We start from the raw sequence: 19,496 nt of genomic DNA on the forward strand, positions 1-19,496 counted from the left end.
AATAATAGCAATACAAAATGCATCCTCAACAAACATGGAGAGTACTTTCCTACAAATACTCATGGAGTTGGTGGGAAAAGTAAACCCATAAATTTCAGATTGAAAAGCACACATGTGACCAAGGCACATTCAAAAAGAAGCATGCTATTCCCAATTCCATGGAATAGTACTAATGTCCTTACATTACTACCACTGACTTTGGCTTCAGAGTTTACACTAGAGGCTGCCTCTGCTCCACTGTAGACACCATTGCTTCTAGCTTCTGGTTGCAGTGAAATCTGGGCCTGGGAGTTGTAATATCTTTTCCCTGAAAGAGTCAAAAAACCTTCCCTAGAATGAGCAGGAATCTTAGTTCTGTGGCCTACCATCTTCTGACTGGGATTCTCTTTTCAAGCACTGGACTCTTGACTTCTCTCAAGAATGTTTTCATCCTGACTGCTGCTGGACTCCAGGCCTACTCTTGGCAGGGTGCAGTGTCTCTTATAGCCATGTACTTCTGCTGTATAATGTTAATAGTGGGAGTGGAATGGAGGAAGAGGAAGAGAGAGAAATCCCTTCCCTCCTTTGCTATGTTCTCCAAGAGGCACAAAGGAAAAGGTGAAGAATGAATTAGAGTTGAGTTCTTCCAAAGTTCTTCTCTACTCCCAGAGCTAACTGCTTTCTCTACAGACTGACTCCAAAGCTAGTCTTCTTTTAAATTCTCACCAAAGGGAGGTCTCCCCAGAGGAAAGTTCATTGTCTCTGCCAAGCCTCACCTAGTTTCTTGACCATTTCATATGCAAATGAGCCGATCTGTGTCCAAATGGGCACACCCTTTATGAGGGACAAAAGGGCCAGAGTCTGTAAGGGACCCATCCTTTCATCTCATTGTCTCTGTTACCTGCCCCATATAAATTCAGTCACTCAAAGTCTGACAGGCTTGTCTTTAGCCCTTGATTGTCTGTGTTGCCTAGCCCTTATATCCCACAATTTTGTCAAGTGGACTTGGGAGACTCGATTAATCAAGAATCCCTGATCAACCCCCTGCTACACTAGTATTTAGTATTTTTCTTTTGTTTTCAGACTGTAATTAGAATTTTATGATGTGTTTCCTTTACAAATCAGGCCATTTGCTTTGAGATAGTTTTTGCTTGGTTGAATACTTAAGTAGTCAGTAGTTAGCAAGTATTTATTAAGCACTGACTATGTGCCAGGCACTGTACTAAGTTCTAGGGATACAAAGGCAAAAGGTTGTCCCTGCTCATGAGGAGCTCCTAGTCTAATGAGGGATATAACATGCAAACAACTATATGCAAATAATATATAGTCAGAATAAAATGGAGGTCATCAACAGAGGGAAGGCATTAAGGGAGATAAAGATTTCTTATAGAATGGGAGATTTTATCGAAGACTTGAAGGAAGCCAGGAGACAGAGATGAGAGAATTCTAGGTATGACAGCCAGTAAAAAGACCCAAAGCTGGGAGATAGTATTTTGTGCCAAGAACAGCAAAGAGTCAGTATCAGTAGATTCTAGAGTAAGTGGGCTTGAGTAAAAAAACTAGGAAGTTAAGAGAGGGGCAGCTTATAAAGGACTTTGAATGCCATATACCAATCAATTTTATATTTCGATCCTGGAGGTGAGAGGGAGGCCTAAATGATATGTGGGGAGTGGGGGAATAGTTAACATGGTTATACCTGTATTTTTGGAAGATCAGTTTCACAACGTAATGATGATGGGAGTGGAATGGGGAGATGCTTGTGGCTGGGAGATCAACCAGCAGGCTATTGTAGTAGTTTAGGCACGAGGTGTTGCAACAATAGTCCATGAGGGATGTGATAGTGTCAGAGGAGAGAAAAGGGCATATACTAAAGATATTATGAAGATAAAATCAACAAGATTTGACAATAGATTGGATATAGGAAGTGGGGTGGGGTAAAAAAGTGAAGAATTGAAGATGACCACCTTGGGTGACTGTGGGATCAGTGGTACCCTAGACAGTAATTAGGAAAGTTATGAAGAAGGGAGAGTTTGGGGGGCAGAGGGAGACAGTGAGTTCAGTTTTGGATTTAGTAAGTTTAAGAAGTCTATGGAACATCTCATTCAAACATCTCATAGGTAAAAGGAGATCAGAAACTGGAGAGCAGCAGAGAAGTTAGGACTAAAATAGATTTTACAATCATTAGCAGAGGTGATAATTGAATCCATGGAAGTAGATGACATCTCCAATTCAAATAGTATAGAGGGGGAAAAGAAGAGGACCCAAGGCTGAGCTTTGGGGGACCTGATAGCTAGCAGATATGACCTAGATAAAGATCCAGCAAAGGAGACTGAGAAGGAGCAGTCAGACAGGTAGGAAGAGAACCCAGATAAAGTAATAGCACAGAAACCTAGAAAGAAGATAGTATCAAGGAGAAGAGGGTAATTAAAAGTGTCAGAGGCTGCAAAATGATCAAGAAGAATGGGGAAAGGCCATTAGATTTGACAATTAAGAGATCACTGGTAACTCTGAAAGTTACTAAAGTTGAATGATGAGGATGGAAGCCAAACTGGAGAGAACTGAAAAGAGAATGAGAAGAAAAGAGGTGGAGACACTGAGAGACCTTTTTCAAAAATTGCTGCACTGATAGTGCAGCAATGAAAGGGAGGAGAGATAGGGGATAATAACCAATGGGGATGGATGGGTCAAGGGAGGGTTTTTTAAGGAGACATGGATATATTTGTATACAGTAGAGAAGCCACCAATAGACAAGGAAAGGAATAACTGGCAGAATGAGGATAATAGAAGGGGCAATCAGCTAGAAAAGACATGATGGAATGAGATCACTTGTACTGTTGAGGAGTTAGCCTTGGAAGGGAAGAAAGACGACCTCTTCATATGAGACAAGAGTGAAGGAGGAGCCAGTTGTAAAATGCATATGAGTAGTGTGAGCTAAGGAGGGAGAAGAGAGAGCTTTAGGTGAATGGCCTAATTTTTCCAATAAAATTATGAGTCTAAGAGGTCTGGGGCAGGAGAAACTATGGGAGGTTTGAGGAACGATAAAGAGGTTTGAAAGAGTAACTGTTGTAAGTAGAATAGTGAGTCCGTTAAGGAGTTATCAAAGGATTACTGTGCTACAGTGGAGGGCCAAGCTGAGATTATGTAACATAAATTCCTAGTGGATCCAGTCAGCATGGTTTCATGATTTTCTCCTGCTTTGCATGTGAGCAAAAACAGTGGAGAGTAGGAGTAACTGAAAGGTGAGTCCAACCAAGCAAGGCAAGATCAGTGATAACATGAGGGGCAAGGTATTGAAGAGTTGAATTGGTTCACCAAGAAGTTAAAATTGGAAAGGGGGAATAGCTAGGTGACTCATCGGATAGAGAACCAGGTCTAAAGACTGGAGGTCCTGGGATCAGATGTGGCCTCAGACACATCCTAGCTGTGTAACCCTGGAGAAGCCACTTCACCCCAATTGCCTAACCCTTACTGCTCTTTGGCCTTGGAACCAATACACAGTATGGATACTAAGATGGAAGGTAATAGTTTTTTTTTTGTTTTGTTCAGTTTTGTTTTAATGAAAAGGGAAGCAAGTTCACGGGTGATGGCCAGGGTTAAGATACTGAAGTTCATAATGAAGAGGAAGAACAGGATTTGGGACTGCAAAACACAGGGGGAAGTGAACTGGCAAGAACTGATATAGGTTGTAATTTGTGACCACCAGCGTTGGTTGGAAGTTGACATTAGGGGTCTAGATGCTGCATCCCTGGAATTGTGGTGCCTAACAATGAACCACACTGTGGACTCATAATCAAAGAAGTGCCACATGACTTCAGAGATAGTTATTGAAAGTTCCCTGTGGGATCTTATACACATATTTTTTTTAAACTTCTGAGCAGATCTAAAATGTTCACCCTATTTTGACATGAGTTCATACAGCTCATCTGAAATACTTACTCTTAGTAGGGTTTGCATGTGGTTTGCCTAAAGGCTCCTACACCTCAAATAATCAGCCTCAAATTAACCCTTTAAGTCTCTCCGGTCTTTCTGAGTTTCCTTGATTTATTTTTTCTAAGCTAACCCACTTTTTCAAATATGGGACAAGTTTGGATTTCCATTAGGAATGCTTTATGTGTTGCAAGACTCTCTTGGAGAAATTTTTTTTCCTTACCTCTGAAATACACTATGGTTTAAAAGAGATCCAATGGAATCTCTATATGGGTTATCTTTGTGCAAAAAGGAATTATTAGAAGAATTTTCACCCAGGATAGTTTGATAGCCTGAAGGTGAAGGAGTGATATCAACTTCAGGTGCCCAATTGCTGTTGGAAAAGCCCCACTTTGTGCTCAGGGAGCTCATTTGGTATCAGATCTTCCCTCTCAGAGAAGAAAGTTGTTTTCTCCTTTCTTATTTTTTATCAAATTTTTTTTTTGCTGTTCCAATTTTCTTCAGGTTGAGCCAAGCCTTTACGTGTACCAGGATAGGAAAGAACTTGTGGGAATTTTTAAAACTTGTTATTTATTTATTAAATTTGTACAAGCTGATATTTTGGGGTTAGTATAATCTCCCAACCCATCAGATATGGTAGGCCTGGACCCTCTAAAAATGCTGTTAATTCTACAATTTCCTAAGAACTGGTCTACATGGACTTTGTTGAGTCATTAGTGAAAGGTCCTGAGAGAGACATTGGAAAGGACAATACTTGAGCCTCTTCAAATTATTAGAGAGCCATACCCAATTGGGAATAAAGAGAAATGTGCCCAAAGCACCCAAATTTATTTGCTAGGGACAGCAATATTTAACTTGTGAGAGAGTTTAATTGGGGGGTGGAGGAGGGTTGATCAGGGGATTCTAGGTTGAGACCTGAGTATAATCAATTAAATTACAGAGTGCCAGGGGCAGTGGATTGAGAGTCAGGCCTAGAGATGGGAGGTCCTAGGTTCAAATTCGGCCTCAGACACTTCCCAGCTGTGTGACCCTGGGCAAGTCACTTGACCCTCATTGCCTACCCTTACCAATCTTCCACCTATAAGTCAATACACAGAAGTTAAGGGTTAAAAAAAAAAAAAAAGAAAGAAATTACAGAGTGCAAGGGAAAGAAAATAGACACAATGAGATATAGATACAAGATTTTCCCCTTCCAGACTCTGAGTGGTCCATTTGCACCTTGTAATAAGGTGGTTACCATTAAATGAAGGCAACTGATAACTGCCTGAAAGGAACAACCATACCCCTCATAACTTAAATAAAAAGCAAGCTGGTCCTACTCTAAAAGAGCTGAGAAGAGATCTAGCCATGGAGGAAGAACTCAGTTCTTAAGAACTTAATCTTTACCTTTGCCTTTGCATCTCTTGAAGAGTGAAGTCATGGTGAGAGAGGAGTCCTTCTCTTCTTCCCTCCCTCCTTCCATTGGCAGTGGTATCTTACAGATATTTATGGCACAGGTGGCTCAGTGGATAGAGAACCAGACACGGAGATGGGAGATCTTAGGTTCAAATCTGGCCTCATACTTCCTAGCTATGTGACCCAGGGCAAATCACTTCATTCCAGTTGCTTAGCCCTTACTGCTTTCCTGCCTTGAAACCAATATCTATCAGTATCACTTCTAAGATAGAAGGTATGGGTTTGGGGGTTGTTTGTTTATTTGTTTGTTTAAAGAAGTCTACTTCAACACCTAGGAAAGCAAAGTATGAAGGAAAAGAGGAAAAGAAAAAAGGAAATTAGAAAAAAAGGAGATTAAACTGCCCGTACCCACAGCTATGCCCCATCCCTGTAGTTTGTTGTTCCATGTGAGACCAGTGGCACCAAACTGCTTTCCTAGAAGCACTGCCCACACGGCATCTCTCGCAGGCGGTGGGACTGGGGGAGACTGTTTCCTTCAGAAACATAGGATTTAGTGGTAAGATTTTGACCAACCCACTCCAGATCAGGAAAACTCTTACTTTAAACAATTACCTCTGATGGTTTCAGAGGAGGAGAAGGAGAACCACATCAGGCTTCCTCAGTGTAAGCCCTGCCTGCTGGTTCTCCTGCTACTAAACCCTCCTCCATCTTGATCTGTGAAGCACAGGGCCTAGCAGATGTCCAATCATTGATTTACTCAATTATTGAGCTCCTATGGTATGCCCAGCCCTGTATCAGAAGACAAAGGAAACAAATAAACAAAAAGATTATAAGGAATGGTCCTTGCCCTAAAAGAGCTTATGGTTTGGGGTTTCCTATTTATGTAAAGAAGGGCTCCCGGCATAGGCCTTGTCTTTCATTCAGATAAAAAAAGTACCCCAGGCATCATCTGAGGGTCAGAGTATACTGAGTCCAAAGATGGGCAAACTAATAGGTGAGGGCGTTAAAATCTCAAGAAGACCTTTGGTCAGAAGCAAGTGAGAACAGAACTCACAGTCCCTGGGCTTCCAGACTTCAGCAGAAAACCACTGAGTTCTAGATCCCTAAGAGGAAGAGCCACCATCTCTTCTTCCTTTCATTTGAGTTGGGTGGGCAGGAGGTAGGGTTGGGAATGAGAAAAGAAGACTTGGAAGGGATATAGCATTCTATACAATTTGGTAAGATGCTCAGGTATATAAAGCTTTATATGAGCTTGAAGAATAGGATACCTCTCTCTTGATTTCCTTTTCCCTCGATCTCTCTAATACATACCCAACACACATCACATGCATCGAACAATACATATATGTGAAAATAATACATATAGCACTAAATTTGAGAATTAGCTATGTTTCTTATTAATTAGAGAATGTCAGCACTACCCAGAATACAAACTTTGGCTAAGGGTCAAATTATTATAGAGAAAAGATCTTTCCTGAACTTTACTTTAATTCACTAAAATCAAATGAGGTAATACATAGCACTGTGCTTGGTACATAGTAGGCACTATATTTGATTAGCCACTGTTATTATTATTAAAGGCCGAATTATTAGTCTATGAGAGCTGAGAGGAGTCTTGAATATAATTAATCCAACCTCTCATTTCACATAAGAGGAAAGTGAGATACCCAGAGATGAAGGGGCAGATGAATATTCAAGGTCAGAGAGTAAATTGTTGAGAAAAATGAAATTAGAACTTGGGTCTTTTGCCTCCCAGTCCTTTCATCTTTCCATCATGCCACATTGCCTCATGGACTTGAACCTCAGTTTGGGCATTGGTCCAAAAGTATGACATAAAGTCAATGAATCTCGACATTTACCAGTCTGGGCATTATATCTAAGTGTGGTTGTGCTTCTTATATTAAAAATTGAAGTTTCTTTAAGCTATTACTGTAGGGGTGTGGGGCTATGGCCCTCAAGGCTGACATATGAACGATTAAAGAATGCTAGTCTCTGATTCTCTGCCATGGTTTGAGTATGCATTACCTGGCTCTGTTCACGGTTTTGTCCCTTGGACATGTGGTTTTCCCTGCCTGATATGGGGCCCTATAAAGGGGGAAAAAATGAGAAAGGCTTTCCTTTTCCTATGCAAAAAAGTTCTTAACTCTCATCTCTAAAAAGGCTCCAGTTAAAATGCAAATATGTTGTCTTGGAAGGAAACACTAATGACATCATTTGCATCTGATATGGCTTACTAAGATAATTTAATCAACCATTAGGTCTCTACTGACAACTTGTTATGTGACCACTTGCTATGTACCCAAGCTCTGTGCTAGGCACTGTGGCATTTGGTTGGTTGGTCATTGCCCTTTGTACTGAAAGAGGACCAAAATGACATCATTGGTGATATCTTTTGATTCATGCATATGTTGAATTTAAGTGAGGCAGAGTTACACAAAGTCCTCAGCCTCCGTCTCACTTTCAGTCATCAAATTCCAGTAGCAAGACAAAAACTAAGATAACTGGTGATGACTTGGTATATGGTGGATGGCCTCAGCATCTTCCATGTCTGACCAAGCTCTAAACACTCCATAGCACCTGCTTCCATTGCCTTCATGGCCATTGAAACAAATTGTTCTCATACGTCTCTCCTGCCAAGGAAGTCTTCACACGCCTGGGGTGGATAGCCCCCTAACTCCCCAATGGTTTGAGGCCCATCACTTACACTCAGCCTGGTTTAGTCCTCCTGCCAGGGCAGTTTATCAGGGTTTGGCTGCTGCCATGCTACAGCTTCTTGCAATTGGACACAAAAGGAAGAAAACCCCGAAAACAATTTGGCAGGCCCTCATACCAGAGGTGCTAGTCTTCCCAGATCATCCTGTACACCCTACTATAGCCAACACAAAAGAAGGATAAGCTATATTACTAGAACTTGGACTAGATCAGGGACAGGGATCTTATCCATATTATAACTTTGGTAGAAATCCATACCAGTTAATGTGAAAAAGATCTGAGGTTTTAGTTGAACACAAGCTCAGTGTGAGTCAGCAATATGACATGGCAATCCTAAAGGCTAGCATGATTGTAGGTTGCATTAATTAATGTCTAGTGTCCAGACAAAGGATGTGGTAAATGCTGCCTCAAACCTTGGTCCGGAATGTGACCCCAGTCACACCAGTATTCACTCCAGAATAGCCAAAGTTTCTGATCAACTGGGCTTTACAGGACAAGAATGGGAGTCAGGAGATGTGAGCTCTAGTCTCACTTGTGCTGCTGATTTATTGTGACTCCAGACAAGCCGTTTAATCTAGCCTTCTGTAACCCCCAACGTCCCTTCTAGCTCTATCTTTGCTGTTATCATCAGTTAATCAATCCATAAACATTTACTAAGTGCTTACTATGTGCCAGGCACATAGCTAAGTGCTGGGAACACAAAAAGAGGCAAAAGTCAATCCCTGCCCACAAGGAGATTACAGTCTAATGGACTGCAATCTAATACCGATATGTGGAGTAATAAAGGGGAAAAAAATGACCTGCTTTTTCTACAGCCCCTCTCCTCCAAAAAGTCATGACGCAAACAATCAGAGAGTTGAAGGATATTGAAAGGTTGTCCCATGTATCATCTCATCATCCCCATCCACCTAGCTTTCCTTAAGAAGGCTGAGAGGTGACATGATAGCTGTGATTGGTTGGGAGGAACTCTGGCATTTGTGAAACATTCCAGGATTTGTTTGGAGGTTTGGTTTGTTTTTTTAGGAAAGGGAAACACTAAGGTTCAGAGTAAGGATGGTGCTTGATAATTATGGCAGATATTAGAGAAAAGAGCCTGACAGAAGCAGTAGAACTAGACATTAGAGAGGATAGGGAATTCTGTTACTCTAAGTAGGGCAGTACCAAATTAGGAAGGGTCTTGAAAACCAGACAGAGGAATTTTTAGATGTCCTCCGTGTATACTGCATGAATATTCATCTTCTTATCAAATATATTTTGATGTTCTTTTCTTCTTTTGTAACCATCACTTCCTGTCGAGTCCCCCCACTCCCATACACCTCCCTTACAATGGATAAGTAGAATCAAGCAAAACAAATCAATGCCTCATTCCATAACTATGACTGAACTACTCTCGGCAAAGAGGCAAAAGTGATGCTTCACGGTCACTGCTCTGAAGTCTTGATTGGTCATTGCACTGATCAAATGCCAGAGTCAAGGTCATTTTCCTTTACATTACTGTGGTTGTGATAGAAATTGTTCTCCTGGTTATGCTTACTTTGCTCTTGCATCTGTTCAATGATTCTGGAACATAAACTCCTTGAAAGTAGAGATTTGCTTCATTCTTTGTTTTGGTCTCCCTGGCCCTTCGATGGTGATGGGCATATAGCAGGTGCCTAATAAATGCTTGTCAAGTGATTCTCAAATTTTTATGATTTTCTCATCTTCATAGTTTTTTATAGGGCAATCATATTCCATTACATTCACATATCACAGTTTGTTCTACACTTTTTCAGCTGATGGGGACCTACTTTTCTTCTAAACAGAGGCAGCTAGGTGACTCAATGGACCCAAGTTTAAATGTGGCTTCAGACACTACCTGTGTGACCCTGAACAAGTTGCTTAACTTCTGACTACCTCAGTCTCCTCAACTGTAAAATGGGGATAATAATAGCACCTACCTTCCAAATTTATTGTGAGGATAATGAGATATTTGTAAATCACCTTGTAAACCTTAATGTACTATATACATGCTTATTATTATTATTATTATTATCATAGTTCTTTGGTATTGCAAAAAGTATTGCTATAAATATTTATATATATATGAAAGTTTTCCTCTGTCTTTGTCCTCCTTGGTATCACATGTTAAAGGGTTAGTTTATATAGTTAGTTTAGTAAATTTCTTCATATAATTACACATTATTTTCCAGAATGGTTGAACTAATTGACAGCTCCAACAAATGTATATTAGAGTGCCCTCTTTCCCATAATCTTGCTGGCATTTTTTTGTTTTTTGTTATCTTTGCAAATATAATGAAAGAAACCTCAGAGTTGTTGTTAATTTGTATTTCTTGTATTAGTATTGTTGGCCTTGTATATTCTGGTGTTTTTTTTCCAATCCTTATTTTCTGTCTTAGTAACAACTCTAAGACAGAAGGGCAAGAACTAGGCAATTGTGGTTAAGTGACTTTCCTAGGTCCACATAGCTAGAAAGTGTGTGAGGTCAGATTTGAACCCAATTCTCCTGACTCCAGGCCTGGCACTCTATTCACTGTGCCCCCTAGCTACCCCTCGTATAGTCTTTCATATGGTTGTAGATAATTTGCATTTCTGCATTTAAGATCTGCCTGTTAATCTCCTTACCTATTGAGGAATGACTCTTTTTTTGTATTTATCTGTATCAATTCCTTATCCATCTGGGATATCAGACTCATCACAATTAACTAAATGTGGAATCATAGACATAGAGTTGGAAGGAAATTTAAAGGCTATTGAGTACAACCTCTTATTTTATCATTGATAATACTGAGTCCCGGGGAGGCTAAATTATCGGAAGTCACACAGAAAGTGCCAGGTGCTGGCTTTGACCCCAAGTCTTCTGATTCAAGAGTCATGCCTTTTCCATTCTACCATACTCCTGCTCTTTTTGTTCAACTATAGCTGCATTGATTTTGTTTGTGCAAAAGCTTTTTAATGTTTACATTAGTCTTCTTATTTTACATCATGATTCCTTCTTTTTAACCCTTCTTAGAATCAATACTAAGTATTGGTTCCAAGGCAGAAGAGTTGTAAGGGCTAGGCAAAGGGGATTAAATGTCTTGGCCAGGGTCACAAAGCCTGGAAGTGTCTAAGACCACATTTGAACCCAGGACCTCTGGTCTCTAGATTTGGTTCTCAAATCCACTGAGCTACCCAGCTGCCTCCTATATTGCACTATTGAGAAGTTATTTTGGCAAGTGCTCCCAAAACAAATAAACCCCCTCCCCAGATCTTTACTTCATAAAGTTTACATATGCCAACATTTTCTCCACAAAGATGTTTGCTGGTTATTTCCCGGCAAAGTGCTTAAACTAGTTGCTGAATATAAAGATATTATACAATGATCAGACCTGTGCATTAGGAAAATCACTTATGTAGCTGAATGGAAGCTAGATTAGAGTGGGGAGATGACTAGGCAATGGGGGTTAAGTGACTTGCCCAAGATCACACAGCTAGGAAGTGTCTGAGGTCAGCTTTGAACCCAGGACCTCCCATCCCTGGGCCTGGCTCTCAATACACTGAGCCACCTCACTGCCCCTACGTTACTATTCTAAATTGAATGTCTGCCCCATATCCTCATCCAGATGATAAATTCCCTAATTATATAAGCATATTTCTTTCTGACCTTCTCCCAAGGGACCAGCATGGAGCTCTTCCCTTCTGATTGACTATAAGAAAGAGGAAGAAACTGAGAATCAGCATCAATTCTAATGGATTTCATGTTCTTAGCACAGATGAGGTGGGTTCCCAGGGCCCAAAGCACTGAAGAATTCAGCTCCAAACCTTCCAAGTTAGAGAGAATTAAGAAATCTAGGCAGTATTGAGCCCTGGGAAGAATTATTAAAATCTCTGAGTGTGGAAGGAGTCTGTGGGTTCCTTTAGGGAAACTATAATTAAAGCCCAGCAGATTACACTTCCTCCCTAAAAGCCCAGTGCAAAGATCAAGAAGCAGAGATAGAAGCTATATGAGAGGCCTAGAGATCAAGTGACAGAGAGGTATGTGCAGGGAAAGGAAATGAAGAGGAAAGGTTATAGCAGGTGAGAAAGAAGGGAGGCCAGAATTAGGACTGGGGGGCCCTAGGGGCAAGGGAAATTATTTAGGGGCTGAGAGAACCTGAGTAACAGGAAGAGAGGGAGTGCAGCAGCCATAAGGCCGAGCCTTGCAATGAGAGGGAAGCATCAGAGATTGGGGGGTTATGAGTCTTACCTTTCAAAACAAACAAACAAACAAACAGGAAAAGAAAGGATGGACAGTGTGGTGGAGTCAGGCTGTCTGAGCCCTGGATCCATTCTAGCCTCTACCTAGCTGTATGGCACAGGGCAAATCATTTAATCTCTTTGGGCCTTTTTCCTCCTTTTTCCAAATGAGAAGGTTGAACTAAACGACCCTAGGGTCCCTTCCAACTCTACCAGTCTATGTCTTTATGAATCAGAAAGCACAACAAACTTGGATACTTGCTTATGGTTTATATATTTGGTGAATGCTCTCTGGTTTGGTTTTGGTTTCTTTTCTCTATTTCAGGTTGACTTTTCCTTTAAAATTTCTGGGTCAGGGGCAGCTGGGTAGCTCAGTGGATTGAGAGTCAGGCCTTGAGACAGAAGGTCCTAGGTTCAAATCTGGCTTCAGACACTTCCCAGCTGTGTGACCCTGGGCAAGTCACTTGACCCCCATTGCCTACCCTTACCAATCTTCCACCTATGAGCCAATACACAGAAGTTAAGGATTTAAAAAAAAAAAAAAACAACAACAACAACAAAAAATAAAATTTCTGGGTCCACTTACCTACCTTATATATGATATAATAATAACTGATATTTTTTTAAAACCTTTACCTTCCATATCAGAATAATACCGTGTATTGGTTCCCAGGAAGAAGAGCAGTAAGGGCTAGGCAATGGAGGTCAAGCAACTTGCCCGAGGTCACACAGCTAGGGAGTATCTGAAGTCATATTTGAACCCAGGACCTCCTATTCCTAGACCTGGCTTTCCATCCACTGAGCCACTTAGCTGCCCTCAACAACTGATATTAATATAGGTTCATATCATTGTGAGGACAAACCTGATGCCAAGAACATGGAGCTGGGTGGCTCAGTGGATGGAGAGCCAGGCCTAGAGACAGGAAATCATGGGTTCAAATCTGGCCTCAGACACTTCCTAGCTGTGTGACTTGAGTCACTTGACCCCCTTTGCCTAGCCCTTACTTCTTTCTTGCCTTGAAAACAACGCACAGTATTGATTCTCAGGCAGAAGGTAAGGTTTTGTTGTTGGTTGGTTTTTTTGTTTGTTTTGTTTTGTTTTGTTTTTTAATGAAGAAGAAAATGGCAGAGTGAGCATTCCCAAGCCAAGATGAAATAATTAGTGGAGGTGGAGGGGTATCTGCTATTTTGGATTTTCCTACACCATTGGAATTAGGGAAAGACATAAGGAAGTGAACTTAATTAAAATTTTACTATAAGTACTTAGAAATCTAGGAAGTGACAGTAGCCCCAGGGGCTGACCATGTCCTGTCTTTTTACTCTGCCAAAGGAATATTGCCATGGGGTTATAAAAATGCTGCAGGACTGTGGGTATGTGAGAGGGCTGGACTGCAGCCCATAGGGGTCTCCATCTTTTCTGGAACTGTCTGGAGAAGTTGCCTTGGCAAGGGATGTAAATGTGAAGGAAAATGGACAAGGTTTCAGAGTTAGGTACCCCTGGTTGGGGATAAAGGACAACAAGGAGCACCAAAACTAGAAAACTCTGATTTTAGCACTTAGTAGTTGTGGAACCTTAAAAACCTATAGTGGTATTGAGGAAATAATAGTAGAGCTACAGGGACAGGAAAGGTACCACTTTGTATTCCCTGGTTATATCATTGAGTATTTAGACCAGGATATGACCCTAGGCCTAGCAGCTAGGTAACACAGTGGATGGAGGACTTAGCATGGAGTCAGGAAGACCCTTCCTGAGTTCAAATCTGGCCTCAGATATTTACGAACTGAGGGACTCTGGGCAAGTCATTTAACTCTCAGTTAAGTTAACTGAGTTTGCCTCAGTTCCTCATTTGTAAAATGATCTTGAGAAGGAAATGGCAAACCACTCCAGTATCTTTGCCAAGAAACCTGCAGTGGAATTTTGGGGGGCAACTAGATGGCTCAGTAGATTGAGAGCCAGGCCTAGGGATGGGAGGTCCTGGGTTGAAATCTGGATTCAGATACTTCCTAGCTGTGTGATGTGTGACCCTGGGTAAGTCACTTAACCCCCATTGCCTAGCCCTTATTGCTCTTCTTCCTTGGAACCAATACATAGTATTAATTCTAAGATGGAAGGTAAAAAGAAAAGAAAACCTCAATGGTGTAATTAGTCTGAAAGGATAGCCTTTAAGCAATTTGAAGCAGTAAATTCTGTGAAATTTGTCTTTCAGAGCCAACTTCCGAAATTTCTACCTAGAATATTCTTATCCCTCCTGCTAGGAGAAACTGATCTGATAATTTCATTCTCACAGAGGACTCCATTGCCTATTCACTGGGAATTCCCTCTTCCCCCTTCTTCCTCATTTTCTATCATTCAGGTGTCCTCTGCCACTTCTCCTCCTTTGCCCCTGTTTCACATGAAAAATAGCCTTACTCCTTACCAGGGCTGACCCCTCCACCTATTAAAGCAATCCCATTCCATCCTGTCTTCTCCAACGCATTACCTGCTCTGTCATCCCCACTCTTCCGATTATTTTCAATCCCTCCTGGTTCATTTCCTGCCTGAAAATATGTTCTTGTTTACTCTTTCCGGAAAAAACCACTCACTTGATCCTTCCATCCCTGCTAAAATCCAATAGGTCTTCTGCCCTTTATAGCTAAACTTTTCAGAAAGACCTTCTACAGTGACGGATGTGAACGTGAAGGAAAACCTACAAGGTTTCAGAGAGATAGGCAGTCCTGGTTGGGGATAAAGGATAAATACCACCAAAACCTGAAACCTCTGATTTTAGCTCCATTTTCTTTGCTCTAACTCTCTTCTTATTGTTGCTTAGTCATTTTCAATTGTGTCCAACTCTTCCTGACCCCTTTGGAAGTTTTCTTGGCAAAGATATAAGAGTCATTTGCCATTTCCTTTTCCAGCTTATTTTACAGATGAGGAAACTAAGGCAAACAAGGTTAAGTGACTTGCCCAGGGTCACCCAGCTAGTAAGTGTCTGAGGACACATTTGAATTCAGGTCTTCCTGACTCTAGACCTGGCATTCTATCTATTTTACCGCCTAGCTGCCCCTCTCTTCTTAACCCATTATAATCTGGATTTTGACCTTATTCCACCAAAATTGAACTCTCCTAAGTCATTAAGGATATCTCAGTTGCTAAATCTGATGGCCTTTTCTTAATCCTCATTCTTCTTTTTTTTAAACCCTTACCTTCCATCTTAGAATCAATACTGTGCATTGGTTTCAAGGAAGAAGAGTGGTAAGGGCTAGGGATTAAGTAACTTGCCCAGGGTCACCCAGCTAGGAAATGTCTGAGGTCAGATTTGAACCCAGGACCTCCCATCTCCAGGTCTGACTCTCAATCCACTGAGCTACCCAGCTGCCTCCAATCTTCATTCTTCTTGACTTTTCCTTAACTTCTTTGACATAGCTAACCATTATGTCTTCCTTGGTATACTCTTCTCTTTAGGTTTTAAGGACACCTCTTTCCTGGTTTTCCTGACTTCTCTTTTTCTTTTTTGTTGGATCCCCCTCCAGATCATACCCTCTAACTGTAGATGTCCCTCTGGGTTCCGTTCTGGGTTCTCTTCTCCCTCTGAATGACGTCACTTGGTGATCTTATTAGCTCCCATGGATTTAATTACCATCTCTATACTGATGATTCTCAAATATCTCTTTTCTGCACCAGTCTCTGTTGACCTCCAGTTGTTTTTCAGACATCTTGAACTGAATGTCCAATAAGCATCTTAAAGTCAATATGTCCAAAAAAAGAACTCATCCTTCTCCCTAAATCACCCTCCATTCCTAACTTCCCTGTTACAGTAGAGGGCAGCACCATCCTCCCAGTACCTCAAGCTCACAACCTAGGAATCATTGTGGATTCTCCAGGTTCTCTCACCCTCCATAGCTAAACTGTTGCCCAAAGGATTTCATCTTTTCAATATTTCTGCAATATTGCTTCTTCTCTCTTCTGACACTGCTGCCACTCTGGTGTAGGCCCTCATCATCTCATGGCTGGATTACTGCAAGTAGCTTGCTAGTGGGTCTGCCTGCCTCAGCTATCTCCCCACTCCAATCTAGTTCCCATTCAGCTACATAAGTGATTTTCCTAATGCACAGGTCTGATCATGTCATTCCTACTCAGTAAGCCCCAGTAGCTCCCCATTGCCTCCAGGAGCAAATACAAAAAGCTCTGCTTGGCATTCAAAGCCCTTAATCTAACCTCCTGCTTCCTTTCCGGTCTTCTTACATCTTATTTCCCAACACTTACTCTTCAGTCCAGCGACATTGGCCTCCTGGTTGTTCCACAAATAAAACACTCCATCTCTCAGCTCCAGGCATTCTCTCTGGCTGTCCCTCATCTCAGGTATGTTCTCCTTCCTCTCCTCCATTGAAACCCTCTCCCTTCCTTTAGGTCCCAACTAAAATCCCACCTTCTACAAGAAGCCTCCCTATACCTCTTAAATCTGATGCCTTTAATTCTGTCAGTTTTTTAATATCTATCCTATATATAAGTTTGCTTTGTATAAATGTTTACTGCTGTCTTCCCAACTAGAATTGGAGCTCCTTGAGGGCAGAGATTGTCGTTTGCCTCTTTTTGTATCCCCAACACTTAGCACAGTGACTGCCATATAGTAGGTGCTTAATAAATGTTTATTGATTGATTGGTGGGATGGGTGTTGAATTAGGAAAGAGAATTCTAAAAGAACAATATTTAACCAAGAAAACTAAATATTCATGGTGTAATTTCAGATATTCACAGGGAACTAATCTATGACATATTTGGGAGCTGGTGAAGGTTGCTTTCTTGATTGTTGTTCAGTCATTTTGATTGTGTCTAACTCTTTATCATCCCTTTTGGGGTTTTCTTGGCAAAGATACCAGAGTCATTTGCCATTTCTTTCTCCAGCTAATTTTAAAGTTGAGGAACTGAGATAAACAAGGCAAAGTGACTTGCTCAGAGTCATATAGTTAGGCCATATTTGAATTCAGGAATATGAGTCTTCCTGACTTCAGGTCCAATAGTCTATCCACTGTGCCACCTTGCTGTCCCCAAGGTGTTTTCCTAATACCTTAAAAAATTTTTAGACCTTTATTTTATTTTTTAAATAACAAACATATTATTTTCTTTTGCTCCCATCTCTCCCCTATACGAAAATTTAAAATAAAAAATATGCATAGTCAAGAAAAGCAAATTCCCTCATTGGTCACATCCAAATTATATGTCTCTTTCTGTGTCTTGAGTCCATCACCTCACTTATGGGAGATGAGTAGCATGCTTTCTCATCAGTCCTCCAATGGTCTTTGCATCAATCATAGTTCTTAAGATCTTAAAAATTGTTGCTGTTACAATGTTGTTGTTATTGTATACATTGTTCACTGGTTCTGCTCATTTTACTTTGCACCAGTTCATATAAATCTTCTCAATTTTCTCTGAAATCACTTCATTCATCATTTCTTATGGCTTAGTAGTATTCCATTACATTCCTAGTTCAGCCATTTCCCAGCATCTTTTTTTGAAGAAACATTATAGTCAGAAATGGGACTATAGTCAGCCAGTTAGACAACAAGTATTTATTAAGCATCTTTTATATCCCAGGCACAGTTCTAAGTGCTGAGGATACCAAGAAGGCAAAAGATAGTTCCTGCTCTGAAGGAGCTTATAGTCTAATAGAGGAAACAACATGCAGACAAGATATAAATAACAGATATTCAACAGAGGGGAGGCATTAATTGGGATTAAGAAAGATCTCTTTTAGAAAGTGAGATTTTATCTGATATTTGAAGGAAGAAAAGTCAGGAGACTGAGTTGAGAAGGGAGAAAAATCTAAGGATGGGGAATTGCCACTGAAAATGGAGCTGGACTGTCTTGTACCTGGAACAACAAGGAGATAAATTATTGCTGAATCCCAACTGAAAGTGGGGGTGAATAAGATATAAGAAGGCTAGAAAGATATGAGGGTTTTAAGATAGAGAATCACTGGAATTTATTAAATAGGAGGTGATATGGTCAGACCTGTGTTCTAGGAAGATTTATTTCACAGCTGAGTGGAAAAATGGAATGGAATGGGGAGCGATTTGAGGCAGGGAGTCCAATCAGCAGGCTATTACAATAGCCCAGGTGTGAAATGATGAGAGCCTGCATCAGGATGGTGACAGTGTCAGAGAACATCTACCGAAGATGTTACTAAGACAAAATCAATAGGACTTGGCAACAGATTGGATTCAGAGGTTGGGGAGAGGGGATGGTGAGAGTGAGGAATTAAGGATGACACTTTAGGTTGTGATCCTGCCATAACCTTGAGGAGTTTATCCCCTTAACAATAATATGAAAATTAGGGTAAGGGGAAGGTTTAGAGGAAAAAGGCATGTTCAGTTTTGGTCATATAGAATTCAAGATGCCTACAGGAGTTGTACAATAAGCAGATAGAGATGGAAAACTCTAGGTCAGGAGAAAGATTAGAGCAAAATAAATATATTTGAGAATCCTTACAGAAATAATCAAATCCACAAGAGCTGATATGATGATAGTATATGACATTTAAAGAAAAGAAATAGTATGTTATGTGTGCTGAATAGTGTAAATATAATAAATACATATTCACTTGGTGAAACAGTATAGAAGAGGGAGCACCTAGGTGGCTCAGTGGATTGAGGACTAGGCCTAGAGTCGGGTGGTCCTGGGTTCAAATCTGGTTTCAGACATTTCCTAGCTATGTTCCCCTGGGCAAGTCACTTGACCCCCATAGCCCAGCCTTACCACTCTTCTGCCTTAGAACCAATACACAGTATTGATTCTAAGATGGAAGGTGAGGGTTAAAAAAAATAGTATAGAAGGAAAACAAAAGAGGGCCCAGGGCAGAGTCTTCTGGGTCCCCACTGTTAGCAGGTGTGACCTGGATAAAGATCTAGTAAAGGAGACTGAGAAGGAGCACTCAGACAGGATGGAGAAGAGAATCAGGATAGAGTAGTATAAGGGAAACCTAAGGAGAAAATAATATCAAAGAGAAGAAGGAGATTGACAGTATCAAAGGCTACAGAGTGGTCTTGAAGGATAAGGACTAAGAAACAGCCATTCAATTTGGCAATTAATAAAATAGTGATAATTCTGAAGAGAGGAATTTCAGTTAAATGTTAAAGATGGAAGCCAAACTATAGAGAATTAAGAAAAGAGTAAAAGGAAAGGAAATGGAGATGCCAATTATTGACAGCCTTCTCAAGGATTCTGACTACCAAAAGCTGAAGGAGATGGATAGATCAGGTGAGTTTTCTTTGGGGAGACATGACTGCTT

This window comes from Gracilinanus agilis, chromosome 1, assembly GCF_016433145.1.
Source record: "Gracilinanus agilis isolate LMUSP501 chromosome 1, AgileGrace, whole genome shotgun sequence".
Lineage (NCBI taxonomy): Eukaryota > Metazoa > Chordata > Mammalia > Didelphimorphia > Didelphidae > Gracilinanus > Gracilinanus agilis.